The 15939-nt window shown below is 42.4% G+C and overlaps 1 protein-coding gene and 1 long non-coding RNA gene across 4 annotated transcripts in view; one reads left to right on the forward strand and one right to left on the reverse strand.

Annotated features, from left to right (window-relative positions):
* The window catches only part of LOC103235045 (glycine N-acyltransferase-like protein 1), a 29636-nt gene extending 14638 nt beyond the window's left edge, over positions 1-14998 (reverse strand). For 2 of the 3 annotated variants that reach the window (XM_073016064.1, XM_037999279.2), the window contains exons 1-4: positions 13726-14998; positions 12310-12359; positions 11315-11481; positions 10675-10875 (exon numbers count right to left, since the gene is read on the reverse strand). The gene's annotated coding sequence lies outside the window, so the exon portion shown is untranslated. The remainder of the gene's footprint in view (positions 1-10674; positions 10876-11314; positions 11482-12309; positions 12360-13725) is intronic. The other variant, XM_037999280.2, reaches the window with a different exon arrangement.
* LOC140711819 (uncharacterized) overlaps positions 1-15939 on the forward strand; it is a 130681-nt gene that overhangs the window by 33249 nt on the left and 81493 nt on the right. The gene's annotated exons all lie outside the window — the stretch shown is intronic.

Here is a 15939-nt window from a genome sequence, read left to right on the forward strand (position 1 = left end):
TAACAATGGGTCAAGGGTCACTGGGATGCTTCATTCATATCCATGTTCTTCATTAACCTTTAGCAATGTGCAACTAGGATGCAGCAGCCATCTTAGGAAGACATCTGATAGCTGTTGGCACCTATCCATAAAATCTTAAAACTTTCTAGGGTTTTTGTGGAGACTTGCCTTTATGGTCAAAAATACTGACAGCACCAATTTAAATGGATCCCAGAAAAGGATGAGGGTCTCTGGAGTTTGAAACAACATTCTGCCTCTATAGAGAAAACCTTGACACCAAGGTGGAATCTTGAAGCTTTTACAGAGGAAGAAAGGGGATGTTTAGGTACTTCCTGGAGAGAGCAAGTCATGCCAAACTGTTCTGGGTTGGTGATGAGGTTTCAATGCCTCCAGAGAAATTAGAAAGTGGTATATGGTTTTAGTTAGATCAGGGAATTGGGAAGCTGTAGGATCCACAGGACATACTTTCTTGGTTTGGGCATCCTAGAACATTTTAAAGCTCTCTGATATGTTCTAGTTCTCTTAGAGTCTGAAGAAGAGAAAAACAGAAACTTTGGCTGTACTATGAATCAGTAGGGGACTCTCATTATTGCTCCTAAATATTTTCCTTCTGATTTTTTAATCTCCTGTTCCCGATTTTTTCTACCCCAAATTCAGCTTTCATTATTTGCTTAGTCCCTGCTAATGCATTCTCTAAATCCGTGTCCTAAAACTGTGGTTAAGAAAGACACCCTATGCCTTCTTTCTTTATCCTTTGTGACCAAAAAGCTGATCTGGGCACCTGCCTAACTTCCTGAAAGAGAGGAAAATCAGATGGGAGGTATATTAGAGATTGTCTAGTCTCAAGAAACTAAGTCATGGAAAGTGGACACATAATTGCATGTACAAAACTGAGAACCCAGACGTTCTGTATCCTAAGCCATTGTTCTTTGTTTTGTAAGATTCTGGTTTCTGCTTTGTGGTGAATTTTGCATATTGTGCCTCCAGATATTTCATCGTGATTTCTTCCTCTTGAGACTTCAGTTAAATTAGTTTACACAAATATTTGATCTGGAAACTGTTCTCTCCCTCTAGCCTGGTACTGGTTTGAATATCTTGAACAACAAGTTCTATTATGTTAAGGAAAAGTTTGATTGATTCATCCTGAAATGTTTTTTTTCCCCTTTCTAGCCCAACATATTAGTTCTCTAATTATACTTATCATCAGAAAATGTGGAAGTTCAGTAACCATCAGAAATCTGAAATTCAAGTCATACTTCATGGAGAATGACACCAACAGTATTTTTCCTGTATTGCATTTATCTTTTTTTTTTTTTTTTTTTTTTTTGTAAAACTCCTTAATTGAGGTACGATTGACATACAAAAAGCTGTATGCGTTTAATGTATAAACCTTGATGCATATAGAGAGGAACACATACTCATGAAAGTATGACCACAACCTATGTCATAAACATACTCATCACCTCCAAAAGGTTTGTCTTCTCTATTTTTTATGTTTCTTGTGCGTATGTATGTTTGTGTTTGATAAGACCATTTAACATGAGATCTGCCATCTTTCTTTCCAAATTAGCAGGAGACCTGTCTCTGATGCTGCTGAGGTACTTTAAAAATCACTATATAGAAAAAGTGGATGCTGTAAAACTGGACATCAGCAAAACGTCAGAATGGGACTTTCTAGCACTTATCCTCATACAGAAACATCAATTTAACCTACTAGCTGTGCAATTTAACTACTATCCTGTGAAATACCTTCACAGGAGCTAAGTAAACCAGGTGAAATGTTACAGAATCTTTGTGTAGCAAAGAAATAAGAAAAGATGAATTGAAGAGCATAGAAAGAACAATTTCACATTACCTGTGTCACCCCTGCCACAACACCAGGCAGCAGAGCACAGAGAGAGGCAATCTTTGTGTGGAAGAAGAAAAGGGAAGTGGGCACTGAACTTTGCCTTGGACTCCAACACAGAGCCTGCTTCAGTAAAATCCAGTAATAGGTATGCCCCTATGGCCCCAAACTCTAGGCTGGTACCTGCAATCTAAGGCAGAGCAGATCCCATAGCCCAGGCTCCAGGCTTGCCTGGTGGACTTGGGTTTTGGGTATATCCTAATGTCAGGTCTACCCCAGTGCCTTAGGTATCAGATTGTCCCTGGACCAGGGCAGCCACAGTGACTCCAGGCTCCAGACTACTCCCAGGACCAGGCTTGCCTCCACAATTCCAGGTTTCAGATGTACCCAAGGACCAGGCTGGCCTCTGCAACTTTAGTCACCAGGCCAGTGTCCATAGATCCAAGCTATAGGCTGGCCCCTGTGGATACAGGATCTAGGACAGCGTAGCACCAGGCTAGCCCCAGCGGTCGAAGGCGCCAAGTCGACCCTAGGTTTCAGACCAGCCCAGAACCAGACTGTCTCACACAAATCCAGGATTCAGGCACACCCCAGTTCAAGGTTGGCAGCCCTAGACCTATCCCTTAGTCAGGTATCTGGCAAGCCTTGACAGATCCATGCTCCAGGCCTGCCTAGGGCTAAGGGAGTTTCTGCCACCGCACTCTCCAGGCTAGTTCCTTGATCCCATGCTCCAGCAGACCCAGGGTCCAGGCCCTTCACAGTTGACTCCAGTATTGGGCTGGTGCCTACAGACCCAGTATCTAGGACTGCCTCTGTGGACCTAGGTTCCAGTATACTTCCTACAGCCCTAGGACCCAGCCAGTCTTTGTAGAGCTAGTCTCCATGCCAGCTTCTGAAGACCTTGGTTCTAGGCCAGATCTTACATACCTAGCCTCCAGGCCATTGCCCAGACTGTAGGCCAGCCCCTGTGGCTACAGGCACCAGTCTAGCACCTATGGTCTCAGGCTCTAGACTGGCCCCAACTCACCCCAGCGCCAGGCCAGCTTCAGGCTCCAGGATGGGTTTTGTGACCCAGGATCCAATATACTCAGGTCCTAGCTGTGCTCTAAGCAAACCCAGGTAAAGGCCGACTTCACTAGACTCTGATGCTAGGCTGACCATCTTGGACCATGGCTCTACGACCATATCTGAAGACTCAGGCTCCAGGTCAGCCCCTGTCTACCAAGATCCCAGGCCCATTTCTCCAGATTCAGGCTCCAGTCCTGTACCAGTACCAGGCCAGTACCCATGGACTCAGATTCCAGCCTCATCCCAGCAGACTCAGACACTAGGCCCATCCCAAAACCTGGCCAGCCGCTGCAGGCACAGGCTCAATGCCCACCTCATAGCCATGTTAGACCCTGTGGACCCAGGCTTCAGTCCAGCACCTATTGGTACAGCCTGTATACCTGCCCTTATAGACATAGGCTTTATGTTCATCCCCCATACCCAGTGAAAGGATCCACCCCAGTGGATCCAGGCTTCAGGCCCAACTGTACAGACCCAGGAACCAGGCCTACCACATGCTGACACAGGCCCCAGGCCAGCCTGCCTGAGCACTTTGGCAACAAGTTCACCTGCAGACCACAATGGACACCCTACCGACAACTGCTGAATGACTGGGCAAGGGATTTTCCAGACAAAGCCACTAGGCAAGGACTAGAATAAGTTTCTTGTTTTTCAAATGTGCAGACACTAATGCAAGCCTAAAAATCAAGATCAAGAACAGAGAAAAAAATGATACCACCAAAGGAAACAAATAGTAACCAATAGCTGACCCTAAAGAAATAAAGGTTTATGAACTGTCTGACAATGAATTTAAAATAATTATCTTTAAAAAGTTCGGTGAGCTACAAGAGAACACAGATAGATGACTAAAAAGAATCAGAAAAATAATACATGAACATAACTTAGAAGGAAATTATTGTGAAGCCTGAAGTATTGGATCTAATCTGTATAAATAGAGGCATAAGCCTGGAGGGAATAAAATCAGGAGGGACAGCTGGGCTTGGATCATTTAGTAGGTAGGTGTAATGGAATGAGCTGAGGTTTTAGGAATAGTGATTTCCTTTTGCTATTGGTGCTCTCCCATCACCTCATGTTTTCAAATATTTATTGCCCAAATCTATCTCTGCAGCAACGACCTGTCATCTAAGTTCCTGATATTAATATTTTGTGGCCTTTTTGACATCTACTCTTGGATATGTCAGAGGCATTTCACACTTAACCCCTTCAAAACCAGAGTCATCAAATTTAATTGTGTCCCTCTTTCTGTGTTCCTGAATCTGACAATTGTGTCATTACCCATTTGACTACTCAAGTTAGTATCCTGTGAATAGTTCTCAGCTTCTTCCTTTATCTCATATACTGTGTTTTTAAAAACTATAAAACATTTTCTACTTGCAAAAGCAGTTTATGACACCCTATATTTCACATACTAAACATCCATGTATTTCCTTCCCACCTTAAGAAATAGAACACTACAAATTGTTAGAGGCGTACAGTGTGTCCCTCCTTCATCTTATCTCCCTTCCTCATTCTCATGGACAACCACTAAATCGAAATTTGTTTTAAAATTATTAGTGTCTTACACTTATTTAGGGACATATATATATATCTGTTGTAAGATTATAAATAGCAAACTGTTTAGTTTTGCTTGTTTTTATTTTATATAAACACATCCAGCTGAATGTGTTCTTCTGTAATTTGCACTACTTTTTTGAGGTTTATTGTAGTTGATGAAATTGTGTATCCACTTTTACAGTTAGAGAGAATTTACTGAAGAAATCAACTGCTTATGCACATTCTGGGGTTTTTCTACTTAAAGCAGTGACAAGTTTTGCTATGAATTTCCTTGAATATGTTTCCTGGTGCACATGTGCAAGGGTATCTCTCAAGTATAGACTTAGAAGAGGTAATGCACAACTTCAGAAATAGATTTGAGCAATGAATATTTGAAAACATGAGGCAATAGGAGAACAAGAGAAAACGAAAATGCGTAGTCTCCCTTATTATAATAGATATTGCCATATTATTTTACAAGATTGTTGTACCACCATGCACTTCCACCAGTGAGAAATGAAAGTTCTCATTCTTCTACATCTTCATCAAAGCTTGGTATTATCCATATTTTAATGTTTGCCAATCTTGTGGGTGTGAAATATCATGCTATTGAGGGTTTAAACAGTAGTTTCCTAACTACTAATGGGATTGAACCCTTTTTCACACTTCATTCTCTAGAATAGTTGTTTATGTCTTTTGTTCATTTTTCTTTTTTTCTTTTTGTTTTGACGCAGTCTCCTCTGTCACCCAGGCTGGAGTGCAGTGGCATGGTCTTGGCTCACTGCAACCTCCACCTCTTGGGTTCAAGCGATTCTCCTGCCTCACCCTTACGAGTAGCTAGGACTACAGGCACACACCACCAGGTCTGGCTAATTTTTTTTTTTTTTTTTGTAGAGACGGGGTTTCAACATATTGGATGGGCTGGTCTGGAACTCCTGACCTCCTGATCCACTGGCCTCTGCCTCCTAAAGTGTTTTGTTCACTTTCCTTCTGGATTATTTTTCTTTTCATTATTAACTCTAGAAGTATTTTAATATTGTAGATGTAAATTACTTATTCATGATATGTGTTAAACATGTATTCTGAGTTTCTTCTTGATTTTTCATTCTCAGGTGTCATAAAGAACAGGAGTTGTTAATTTTAATTTTGTCAAGTTCATTAATCTTTTTATACCATTAGAAAACTTTTCATTATATATATGTGTATATATATATGTGTGTGTGTGTGTATATATATATATATTTTGTTTTCTTCTAAAAGTTGTGAATGTTTGCTTTTACCATTCAAGTTTATAATTGGGAATTACTTTTGTATATAGCTAGAAGTAGGTATCACTTTCTATTTTTTGTATATGGATAACAAATTACTCCAGGGATGCTGACTGAATTGTTCATTCTTTTTCCGCATATCCGTACTGCATGTTTTGCCACATAAGACTGTTATGGGTTGAAATGTGTCCCCTCAAAATTCACATGTTATAGTCCTAACCCTTACTACCTCAAAATGTGACCTTATTTGGATATACGGTTCTTGCTGATATACTTAAAGTGAGGTCACACTGCAGTAGGATGGGTCTATAATCCAGTACCCCTGATATCCTTAGAAAAGAGGAAAATTTAGACATAGAGACACACACAGAGGGAGGATGATGTAAAGACCCATAGAAAAAACATGGCCAACTTCAAGCCAAGGAGAGAGTCCTGGAACAGATCTTTCCCTCATGGCCCTAACAGGTTACCAACTCTGATGACATCTTGACCTTGGGCTTTGAACCTCCAGAACCGTGAGATAATGCATTTCTGTTGTTTAGGCCATACAGCCTGTGGTAATTTATTACCCCTAAGAGACTGTCAAGTCTGGATTTCATGATCTAATCAACCAACAAAGCCCCATCTCTTAATGCCAGCACTTTGGAGATTAGGATTTAAACATATGAATTGTGGGGCATGCAAAAGATTCACACCATAGCACAAACTAATACAAAGATATTTTCGTTTAATTTGTGAGTCTGTTTCTACTCTCTCTGTTCTGTTCCAGTGGTATATTTTTCTGTATGTTCACCAAATACTGTCTTAATTTTGAGTTTTCCTAGTCATCAGCATATCTTAACATTGATTTATGTCTCATTTTCATGTCTTTAACAAAATAATTTTCTCCATAAATGGTTAAATCATTTTTACATTTATTTCTAGGTAAATAATGTGTTTTTTTAGGCATTATAAAATAATTTTGGGGGTATTACATTTTATGATATTGCTGACTAAGCTAAATTCATTGTTTTGGAAATATCAACCTTAAACCTAGCCAATTTACCACATTACAATCATTCTAATATTTTCTCTATAAATCTTGTTAGTTTCAAAAATAGATGATGATGTCATCTATGGATATTTCATGAATGTGCTTTGTTCCCTTCTTTTCAATCTTCAAATATTATCTTTTACTAATTTTTCTTATCACACAGCATTGGCTAAAATAAATTTTATGTATCAGCTAAATTAAGGCAGTAGTAGTGAGCACTCCTCTATTTTCCCTCATTGTAAAGGATATACTTATACCGATTCACTATTTAACATGATGTTCCCTGTGAGATTTTTGAAGTTGCCCTTAATCTGGCTAAGAAGCCTTCTGGTATGCTTATATTTCTATATTTGATAGTTATAGGGGCAGCCAAGATAAAGTAAGCCATTTATAGCCCATTAATCCTACCAATTAAAGCTAAATCCTTTGGGAAAATAAAAGCAGCATCCTGAACATCTACTCTGGCCACTGTGGAATAACACAGAACTAATTTACACTCCTGCCTGAAAATCCTGGAGAAATGGACAAAATGTACTAAATGGTTTTCAATAGACTGAGAATTAGTCAAAAAAGGACAGTGATCCTTGAGAAACAGAGAAACAATGATACAAAGTCTATGACTTCCCTAGCTTACTGCCTGAAGAGAGGCTCTAGGCCATGGTGCAGAGAAAAGAATCCAGGCAAACCTCAGTAGCAAATGAGTTGAGGAAAAGGAACTGAGCTCTGGGGAGCCAATGGGTTTAGCTTTCAAAGGCAGGAGAGGACTGTACAGAGAGGGTCCCCATGAATCTTCATACGAGTAGTGATCTGCACGTGCATGTGAGGAAATCACCTAAGTCAGGGAAATCAGCTACCCAAAAGGATTAGAAGGAACAATCCCTGGAGATCTTACAGGGCTGGGAATAGTTGCTGTTCCCACCAGACCTTGGGAAAACATCATAATTCCTGCGGCATTGAGTACAATACTGAAAAGAACATTGCCTCAGCAATAGGGAAATATTAGCTGTATAATATACAGGCAAAACATTACAAGAAAAGAAAACTACAGGCCAATATAAACATAAATGCAAGATCTAATAGGTAAATACCAGGAATGCAAGATTGGTTTAACTTTTGAAAAATGTATCACTGTAATAAGCCAATTAGAAAAATTAAAATTTCTATATGTACATAGAATCATCTCAACAGACATAGAAAAAGCATCTGGTAAGCCTGACATCTATTTCTAACAATATCAGCAACCTAGGAATAAAAGGAAACTTCTTCAATCTCATGAAGATCACTTATGAAAAATTATAGGTAACATAATACTTAATGGTATGGGCATTCCCAAGACTAGAAAAAAGGCAAGAATGTCTGCTCTAGCAGATTCTATTCACCATTGGGCTGGATTGTTGGGATTCACTCAGGAGGATGGCAGAAATATTAAAGGGAAATATTAGGGAAAGTTATAGGCAATAGTCACAAACCTTTTTGGAAGACCAAAAGGTTATATTGCTTGTAATAATTGAACAGGCTGAAAGCAGCCGGTTTTTACCCTAGAGCATTAGGTCGTAGGGTAAATACTAGGAAAAAGAGGCTTCCCCAGTTAAGTCTGTTTACTCTACCTCCATTAACTAACCTGTGAGCCAGATGGCCCTTTCAGGGGGAGGTCGACCAAGGTTATTGCCCCCTAATGGTATTTGCTTTAAACCAGGGCACCTGAGCTTTAATCACTAGTAGAACTACTTTATTCACCATGTTAATTATCCACAAGTGTGGATAATTATGACTCAAGTCATAGGATCATGGCAACACCTGGTGGCATACTTGTCCAGGCAACTAGATTCTGTGGCACTTGGATGGCCTCCCTGTTTCAAGGTGCTAGCTGCCACCACCCTACTGGTGCAAGAAGTGAATAAACTGACTTTAGGACAGCAACTGACAATTTGGGTAACACACTCAGTTATAACTTTGATGGACCAAAGGGGGCACCATTGGTTATCAAAACCCGAAAATGACTCGATACCAAGGGCTTCTACGTGAAAATCCCAGCTTAATTTTAGAGACTGTGAACACCCTAAACCCGCCTTCCTTGATCCCCATTGAGTCAGTGCCAGGAGGCCACCTTGATTGCTGTGTAGATGTGCTAGATGAAGTGTCCTCAAGCAGCAGAGATTTGACAGATTGACCCCTTGGGGACCTGAACATTGAGTATTTTACTGATGGGAGCAGTTTTATACTAGAGGGGGTCTGCCGAGCGGGGTATGCAGTGGTGACTTTGGGCTCAGTAGTACAGGTGAAGTCTTTGCCTACAGGAACTTCTGATCAGAGGGCAGAGCTGATAGCTCTGACAAGAGCTCTCTGGCTAGAAAAAGACCAAAGAGCCAATATTTACACAGATTCCAAATATCCTTTTGCCTCTTTGCATGTTCCTGGGAGATTTACAAAGAAAGAGGACTCTTAACTGCAGGAGAAGAGGAAATAAAATACAAGGAAGAAATTCTACAGCTCTTAGATGCTGTATGGGTCCTGAAACAGGTGGCAGTAATGCACTGCACAGGGCACCCAAAAGCAGGAACACTAGAAGCAAAAGGAAACAGGAAGGCAGACGAAGAGGCACAATGGGCAGCAATGGCAACTCTGCCTTCTACAGTAGAAGCCTTAGCTATGCCTCTCCTCCCGGAAATCCCCTCCCAGAGACCCCAAGCTACACTTCAAATGAAAGAACCTGGTTTGCCCCAGAGACTGGGAATTACATTAGAGGAGGGTGGTGAAAATTCTCTGATAGGAGGCTAGCCACACCTGAAATGGTGGTGCCCAGGTTTGTGAAACTGTTCCAACAAGGAACTCGTATGAAAACAATGGCACTAGAAAAATTGCTAAGACACCATTGCTATGTGCCACAGCTCACTGCCATTACCTGAGGAGTTTGTAAACAATATCTAACATGTGCCAAGAACAACCCTCAGCACAGGCCTACCCAGCCCCCAGGAATTCTGGAGATGGGAGCCACATCCTGTGAAAATTTGTTTCTGGATTTTAACGAGCTGCCTTGAGCAGGGGCTCTCGGTACATGTTGGTGTTCATTTGCACCTTTTTGGGGTGGGTTGAGGCTTTCCCGACCTGGATAGAGAAGGCATGAGAGGTAACCAAGGTGTTGTTAAAAGACCTTATTTCCAGATTTGGACTAACCCTTACTCTGGGGTCAGAAAATGGACCAGCGTTTATGGCTGAAATAGTTCAGGACTTCACTTGGCTATTAAAAATAAAATGGAAGTTACACACAGCCTACTGGCTGCAGAGCTGAGGAAAAGTGCAGTGTACGAACTGGACACTCAAGCAGCTGCTGAAGAAACTTTGTCAGGAAACTCATCTGAGGTGGGATCAGGTCTTGCCCATGGTGCTCCTCCGAGTCAGGTGCACCCTCACCAAACAAGCTGGGTATTCGTCCTATGAGATCTTATTTGGCCGGCAAACCCCAATTATAAGTCACATTATAGGTGATCTCCATGAGCTAGGAGAACTAACCTTTAAGGAGGCAAATGCGGGTTTAGGTATGGCCATGCAAAAACTGCACGGCTGGGCATGGGAAAGAATGCTAAATTGGAAAACATTTTCCTCCCGCTGTGGTGAGACTCCCATAAGACTTGGATAAAATGCCCAGCAGACTGTCGCATCTGGCATACAAAAGTCCCAATAACTTATTATCTTGACCATTCAGTTTCCAGGGGGCTGTAAGTCTGGGGGCCCCTGATGGAGACGTGACTACATCTGTGCAGATATTTTGTCTGGGGAGGGAGATTCTAGTGCTGGAAGTTTGTCCTTTGAGGAATTCAGGGAGTGTGGAGGAAGCAAGGGTTTCTGGTCAAAGGGGCAAGACAGTGCAGACACACTCCAGAAACCCAGAGGTAATAGCAGAAAGTCTGCTAGGAGGAGCCACTCACAGTTTACTGGACAATCTTCAAGCTGCATGATGCCAGGATGGCTAACCTTCTCGGTCACTCGTGCCTTGTACTTGTGGTCTCTCTAGTTCTTGCCTTGTTTGCTGGCCTTGAAAAGAGTAGTGCACCAGTCCCATTGCTCTTTCAAACCCCTATTCCCTGATCTGCCTTCATCCACCAGGTTTGCGTATTCTCCCAGGTGCCCTGCAGCAAAAGAAATTAAACAAGACCAAAATAAATGGAGAAATATACCTTGTTTAGGATTGGAAGACTCGACAATGATAAGATGCTAATCATCCACTATTGAGTTAACTATTTTTACACAATTAACACACAGTTTACACAAACACACAAACTTTGATCCAGGTATTGCACCACGCAAAAAAATAAAAATAAAACTTAAAATCAATTGTAGACTTAAACCTAAAACTACACAACTTCTAGAAGAAAACTTAGAAATGATTTTTGTGATCTTAGATTTAGCAGAATTCTCTGATATAAAAAACAAAAGCATGATCCACAAAGAGAAATATAGAGAAATGAACTTCATCAAAATTGTAAACTTTTCCCTTCCTCCCAAAACAGGACTAAGGGGATGAAAGGACAATCACTCCTGTGGGGAGTTGTAAAAAAGTAGATATACCTTTGAAACTTAAGGTCTAGTCCTCTGGTCATCTCCTGTGGCACTAAATGACTTGTTTTCTTCAGTCTTCATGGAATTCATGATGAGTTCAAAGAGAATATAACTAATGTCTACTAGTGGATAAGATGGAGAAACAAGGATTGAGTTTATTCTGCCACGTGGAATGTCTAAAAAAACAAAAACAGACAAGATCTATGAAATAACAACTTTCAATCATTGGACATCAGGCTGTGTTTGACCTCATCTCTGATATCTGAGAAGAAAATCATATGAGGTAACCCCTATGGCTATCTAGCTTCCTGTATGGAGTTTGCAAGGCATATCTTAGGAAGGAGAAACAGGCAGAGTCTAGCAGATTCCCTGACGGAGAAGACAAGCTGGGAGTTTGGGGAGGCCAAGATGACTGGAGCTTGTATGGCAGAGTACTAGGGAGAAGAGAGCCACAGGAGCACACAGTGTCAGAGATCTGCAGTGGGTATCCCTTGAGATTTCAGCTTGGTCAATGCATTAGTGGAATGAAACTGTTGAAAAGGAACAGGAAAAAGAAGTACCCAAAAGGAACAGATGTAACAATTTCTGAGGCTCATACAGGACTGAGAATAGTTTCAGTTCACAAAAATCTGACTAGAAAACGTCACAATTCATGAAGTATCAGGGAGACACCTCTGAAAGGTATTTCTTCCATAGTCAGACAAAATTAGCACTAGTTCTGCTCCCACCTGACAAATAAAAGCAAACTTTGAAATTACAAAATGGTTTCCATGTAAAATATCAAGGTACTAGAACAAAGCTCAAGAATATTGACAGGAATGTAAAAATTTCTGGCACCCAAAGTTGTGAAAGTAACAAAGCTTGATAACTAATCAAAAAATCAGCAAGCACTTAAAAAGTGGATAAATATGACCTATAATGACTGGAAACATCAGTGAATAGAGACAGATCCAGAAGTCAGAGAGATGATAGAACTAGTAGTCAGAAATATTAAAAGTCATTACCTTGAATTTCTTGCCAAAATGGAGTAACAGGGACTGGATTTCCCCCTAGTCTGAAAACAAAGGGAAACAAAAATTGGCAAAATATATGAAACAATGCTTTGCAAGGAACTGGACATCATTCAGGTAAAGACAGTGTCAATTGAAATGCATCCTATAATCCACTGTAGCAGGCTACCTTGAGGGATTCCAGGCCAGTGTCGCAGGTAAGGGCAGCAAGACAAAGCTAGTTGGAATTCCAGATTTGAGGAGACAAAGCTCAGAGACCAGGGTGACAAGAGGTCACAGGTCACAGATATGGTGGGAGACCCGCACAGAGAGGGAACTCCAGATATATGAAGAGGGTTGCCCTAAAGCTTCCAGCTGTGTACTAATTAGAGTAGCAGCTGAGAAAACTTCCCAAGGCCAGGAAAGAACCACCCTAAAACTGTCATAGTCGAACTTTCCTCCAGCCCTCTCCCTGTAACCCTTTTAGGGATCCCCGTTTTCTCATTTCTAGATTAAGGACTTTGGCTCAGATCAAACCTTTCTTGTTCGTGTGAATTGGTTCCTCTGAGCTTTTTAAAAAGGATTCCAGATCCCACCCTCACAGACTCTGATTCTGTATGTCGGGGTGTGGCTATTGAATCTGCACTTTTACCTGCCTCACCCCGCAACTCCCCTCTCAAAGGCCCACCACATTGTTTGAACAGCTGCCTCTGTCACTGCAGGATGACCTCAATGCTTTCCTAAAGCCCCAGAACCTATGAAGGTCACCTGTGCTTGAAGCTGTGCTTGCTTATAGAAACAGACTGGATGTCAGTAACCACCATACTACAAGATGGGAAAGGAACTTAGAAGCGCTACCCTAATCTGAATCCTTGCTAATTACCATACCTAAATCTTTGCCCTGGGGAGAAATGCAGCTTGCTAGGCACATGTAGTGTTGGGGTGCAACAGGAAATATGAGACTGCCACACTCAGCGCTTTCTGGAAAGCCCCATCTCTTTCCCGGAATCCTTGCTCTCCAACTACATGCCCTAAAAGACCTTAAGAAGCACCTCCACACTACACCCCAGGCACTTTGAGCAAGTGCTCCCCTACTCTATTCTTTGATCAGTGAATAGGTTCTGCTCTGCTTAACTGAACCTGGTCTCCTTCAATGCGCGCGAACAGCAACCAGGCAGGGAAAGGACCCACCAGGGTCAAATGACCCTCTTGAGATTCCGGAAAACCCAGAGGATCTCCAAGTTTCTTTTCAGTAGTAAAATTCTTGGCCTTTGAAGCTGAGAAAGGGGGAGGGGAATTACCACAAAGGGCAGCGGCCCAGCTTCCCATCCAAAACCTCTCTGACTTTGGGCTGAGGTCCTTCTCCACTGCCCTTGTCAGCCATCCCCCTAAGAACTCCAGGTCCGACCCAAGAAAAGAAAAGCCACTCACAGAACCGGATAATCTGTCCACAGAGTGCACGTGCCGGTGCCCGCCGCTCTGGATTCACAGGTGCTGGGAAGACAGCTCTGTTTCTCTCAGTTGAACTTTTCCCGCCTGGAAGGGCACGCCCTCGAGCGGGGGGAGCCTGGAGAGGGACGCTCTCGCTGGCCAAAGGACGAAGAGTCTCTGGAGGCTGTTTTTCTCTCATTGGATGTAAATGACTCATCTGTCATTCACGTGGAAGCCAATTAACATCGCTCCAGATAGTGACGGAAGCAACCGGAAGGGATGAGAGGGCGGGCCTGCGCGCGGGTGGGTGTGTCGGAAGGTCCGGCTGAGGGAAATGCTTGCCCACCCTCCCTATTTGTCTGGAAAACTAAGCAATCAGCGCCCTGCTCCTTCCTACTCATGGGTGTCCCCTGTCTCCCATTGGAGGCCAAGGAGGAGCTGCGGGCAGCTGGGCAGGAATGGGAGGTGCCTGGCGGTTTCGCGCTTTCTCCGACTTTGGATTGCGAGCGGGAGCAGTCCGCTGGCGGGAGCTGCAGGTCGAACAGCCCGCCAAGGTGCTTCGGTGTGTGGCCATTGCTGCTGGTCTGCCGCTGCGGGGTGGACAGCGGTGGCGGGAAGAGCATCCAGGCGGGGTCCGTTGGCAGCAACAGAGAGAGAGCTCCACCCGGATGATGCAGAGGCCCAACTTCCAGTGGACTGCAAGTCTCAGAGCAGGCTGCACCCGTGTCTGCGTGAAGTCTACAGATACTTGGCCTGCTCTGCAAATGAGCTAATTTCGTGGAGGGGCTGGCGAACACGGACAATGCCAGCCTGGAGGAGGAAGCGGCCAGCACTGCTTAGGCCTGGTTCTCAGGAGGCGCATTACTGAGTGCGGAACTTTTCCCTTAGGATGAAGACTCCACAGTTGGGTACCCCCAAACTGATAATCAAAGAAGTGCTTTGCATGGGTCTTGAGAAAACATCTTACTGTTTAAGAACAGAACGTCTTACTGTCTAAGAAGCTGAATAGAATGAGATGCCTTCAGTATCGGGTGTTATTTTTGAGAAGTTGGTCGAAGAAGGGGAGAAGATGGTTGATTAAGGGGGGATGGTGACAATTATTTTGTAACTCATAGAAGGACAGATGTTTATGTAAAAGTTGATAGTTTTGGTGGAATAATCATGAGCATGTTTCTGAACTTAATGTAAAATATAGGGAGAGCCCTAAAATCACTTCTTAAATTACATGGGTCTTGTGGTGTTTGGAAAGAGCAAACTTTGGAAGTGTATTTGTAAAAAGAATGTCATACAGAAAGAGAGAAGAGGAAACCTAACGACAGCTTTCTCAAATCGCTGTTATTCTTGAATCTGAAAGCAGTACACGTGACTGGCACCAATATTCCTCGAGAGTAAATCATTGCAGAAGGCGACTTGATCTACTTTTCATTATAGAATCTGGAAGAAAAAAATCTATGAAAAGCAAGAGGTGCTAGAGAATGGTGTCGTCGAAAGTGACTGACATCACTGGAGGTAGAGAATTTGCTCTGGAAAAATGGGCTCCTGAGGGAGGAGCATCTACACATTTCATTAGCATGAAGCACCTGGTTGGCCATATGAAGAAGTCTGGATGTTGTATAAATGTGAAATAAATTATAAATGGAGGATTTGAAGCCAGGGAGTAATACACCCTGACATTTATTTTATTTTATTATTATACTTTAAGTTCTAGGGTACATGTGCACAATGTTCACGTTTGTTACATATGTATACATGTGCCATGTTGGTGTGCTGCACCCATTAACTCATCCTTTACATTAGGTATATCTCCTAATGCTATCCCTGCCTCCTCCCCCCACCCCACGACAGGCCCCAGTGTGTGATGTTCCCCAACCTGTGTCCAAGAGTTCTCATTGTTCAGTTCCCACCTATGAGTGAAAACATGCGGTGTTTGGTTTTCTGTCCTTGCCACAGTTTGCTCAGAATGATGGTTTCCGGTTTCATCTATGTCCTACAAAGGACATGAACTCATCCTTTTCTATGGCTGCATATATTCCATGGTGTATATGTGCCACATTTTCTTAATCCAGTCTATCATTGATGGACATTTGGGTTGGTTCCAAGTCTTCACTATTGTGAATAATGTCGCAATAAACGTATGTGTTCATGTGTCTTTATAGCAGCATGATTTATAATCGTTTGGGTATGTACCCAGTAATGGGATGGCTGGGTCAAAAT

This window comes from Chlorocebus sabaeus, chromosome 1, assembly GCF_047675955.1.
Source record: "Chlorocebus sabaeus isolate Y175 chromosome 1, mChlSab1.0.hap1, whole genome shotgun sequence".
Lineage (NCBI taxonomy): Eukaryota > Metazoa > Chordata > Mammalia > Primates > Cercopithecidae > Chlorocebus > Chlorocebus sabaeus.